This window comes from Sinocyclocheilus grahami, unplaced genomic scaffold (assembly GCF_001515645.1).
Source record: "Sinocyclocheilus grahami isolate Dianchi unplaced genomic scaffold, SAMN03320097.WGS_v1.1 scaffold1584.1, whole genome shotgun sequence".
NCBI lineage: Eukaryota > Metazoa > Chordata > Actinopteri > Cypriniformes > Cyprinidae > Sinocyclocheilus > Sinocyclocheilus grahami.
Window position 1 is genome coordinate 142,112 of NW_015506763.1, and position 3,635 is coordinate 145,746.

Genomic DNA, 3,635 nt, shown 5'->3' on the forward strand with positions numbered 1-3,635 from the left:
GCTGTGCAAACAGACGAGCGCAGCTTTGGGGAAAACACACTTCAAACCACGGCAGCTTCAGGTGACTGCACACCTCACGTCAGACGCCCGGTTCCCAGGAAAGAGCTCATTCCCACGGAGCTTCCTCATTATTTCCCACCGAATCTCACTGACACTCGTCAACAATCAGCTTTGATTCTGTCTGCTTCATGTTTACACAAAGTGACTCACAAATCTAAATAATACCGCAATGAGTTTCATTAAAAACATCGTCATATGATCTGACAATAATGCATAGCAGATGATCATTTAACAGAAAGTTTCAGAATGTCATGAAAATTCACATATAACTGTACTTCAATCATGACAACTCTCTGAATATTTTAGCATGGTGATGGATATGACAATGTTAATGTATTTGGTCTTGGCGGAATAGATCTGCGCTGCTGCTGCTGTTGGTTATTGCTGTAGTTGTAGATTATTGCAAGTACAGGAACTTGCTACTGCCAATGCATATGGTGCCGTGAGTATTTAAGACATGCTGCTGCTGCACAAATAGCATATAAAATAACTAGTGCTGTCAAACGATTAATCGCATCCAAAATAAAAGTTTGTGTTTACATAATATATGTATGTGTACTGTGTATATTTATTATGTATATAAATACACACACATACAGTATATATTTTGAAAATATTTACATGTATATACATTTATATATTTATTTTATTATATTTGATATTATATATAACTATATTTAATATATAAACATAACATATTTTTCTTAAATATATACATGCATGTGTGTATGCAACAGATGATCAGTTAAAATAAAGTTTCAGAAATCTAATTTAGGCCACATTGATCTGCGTTTTGAATGCTAATAGTTCATGCAAACTGCTGTCTGAGCCTTTAAGGAATACTCCAGGTTCAGTCAACAGCATTTATTTCCCTTTGACCTTCCTTTTCTTTACAAGAAACAAAAACATGTGTTACTGTGAGGAGCTTACAATGGAAGTGAATACATACTTTCAATAGTACAATCACTAGACGTACCGTAAACTGTGTTAACATGTTTTTACTCTGTAATATGCTTAGTAACTTTTTCTGTGTGAAGTTATAACCAATTTTAAAACTGCATTGACATGACAGTTTAATGGCATACATCTCAGTTGCAAATTATGATTTAAACAGATACACACATTGTAACAGAAGACTGACTGTCAGTTTTTATAAAAAATTGTAAGCTTGACATTTCTGCTCCATTGACTTCCATTGTAAGTGCCTCACTGTAACCTGCCTTTCTGCTATTTTAAAGAAAAACGAGGGATGAGTTGGACTTATTTGTCTGGTAATCAAATTTAACGCCACAATTATTGTCGATTGAGCTTAACTTGTGCTGAACCCAGAATATTCCTTTAAAACACACACACACACACACACACACACACACACACTCAGGACCTTTACATCAACCTAAACGAGAGCTGAAAGCCGCAGAAGTGTCCTAACAGTGTGTGTGTGTGTGTGTGTGTAACGTTGAGTGGGTTGGTTTAAACAGCTCTGAGAAATGATTGGAGTGATGTGACATTTGTGTTGTTCCCAGGGTAAAGAAAACAAGTCAAAGGTTTAACCTTCACTTCCACTAAATATCCTCACATCAGTCTGAACTAATTTGAGTTTAACTTGTAAAAACTCTCCACTGACCTGACATGGAAAAAGACTCAATAAAACACAAATGATTTCCAGATGACCCACTGAGCACACACACACACACACACACACAGAAAGTCTTTCCATATGCCTTCATCCTTTGTTCTGTAAAGTCTGTCTAACAGACGCAGTGGAGCGCTTCTTTCTCTGTGAGTGACGGGGCTGTACTCCTGCGGTCATGTGATGTGCTGGCAGATTTCAGAAACATGATACAAGTGAAACACACCAAACTGAGGGATTTCATCTGCCACATATTGTAATTTGCCTGCTTTTCATTGTGTTTCATCTCTGTGAGATCCAAATAAAGGTGGAACTACAGGATAAAACATTGCATCTACTCATGTAGTTTCAATTTTCAATAATCTGTAGGGCCCTAAGAAATCTGTTTTATTTTTTATTTTATTTTTTTGGATTCCAATTTTTTTTTTTTGCCCCATTCAAATTTTTCTGGACTCTGTTTTAATGGTTAAACTAAATTGTATTAGTCAAAAAGCATGTCTAATTAACTGAGATCATGAAAATTATACAAGTTAAAAGCAAAGTTTATCAAAAATAAAATGTTTAGGGCCCTATGAAATATGGTTTATTATTCATTCATTTACACATTCTTCTTCCTCTTCTTATTTATTTATTTATTATTTTTACCAGATTATGTGTTTTCTGTTTTAATTTTCCTAGATTCCATTGTAATGGTTTAATTAAATTTTAATAATCAAAATGAAATGTTTCGGGGTTTTTTTCATAAATTCTGTGTTATGTACTTTTTGTATGTACTTGTATTTTTTCCCCTAGTAATCAAATGATGGCATGCAATTTATATTTTAATCAAATTAAAATTAAACAAACCCTTTCAAGATTTTTTTTGCAAAAAAAAAGGTTTGCTGTTAAAATTAAAACAAGGAAGAACATCTGTGAGATTATTCCTTAAAAATAAAGTTTTAATAATAATTGTATTAATATTAGTAGTAATAGTATCACTACCATTAATTCACACAGAGACACGCAGAACATGCAGGATTTAAATATTCAAACAATTATTTAAATAGTGGTTTAATATTCACAGACCATATCACCATCTGATTTAATACTGCAAACACATACCAGCTTCATCACTGTGTCTGTCACGCCACCCCGGGCTGTCTTTACATTTATTTTGAAAGATGAAGCTGGTGATTATGGTAAGGGGCGTTACATTTCCGACGAGTGCTTGCGGTGTTCGGCCAATCACAATGCACTGGGTCAGCTGGCCAATCAGAACAGACTGCGCTTGTCGGAAGGAGGGACTTTGTAGAAAACTAAGCGTTTGAGAGAGGCGGGGCATAGAGGACCTACAATAATGTACAGTATTTGAAAAATAATGTGTTTTTTGAACATTAAAGCACGTCAACATATTCTGTTACACCAAATACACAAAATAATGATCTTTAAAAAAGCATCATATGACCCCTTTAAGTGTACTGACCTACTTTTGATTTATTCATTCAAAATTTGGCAAATTCTGTGACATTCCGCGTTAGACAGTAACTTATATTTTTATGACTGGATTCCGCGATTTCTGCATCATGGAAATCATAGGGCCCTAGATCTGTTCTTAAAGCTGTTTACTAACTCAAGCATCACTAGTAATAGATGTAATGAAACCTCTATTAAAGTCCTAAAGTTCAGCATGTTTCTTAACGTATTGATTTTCACCTGCTGAATGATAAAACAGGTGCATTTGTGCAGAACACACAGCTCATCTTTTCTTCCGAACATGTCAAACTGGAGCAGCGTTTGGAGAGCTGAAGTGGTTCTTTACTCAGGGTTTGGCTGAGTTGGGCCGACGACTCCCTGCCCTCGAGCTCGAGCTCCTGTTAGGATGGAAACCGTCTGATACTTCAGACGAGCCTGAGGGACAGAAACAGCCAGAGGAATCCAGCAGAAGACCCCCAACACACACAAT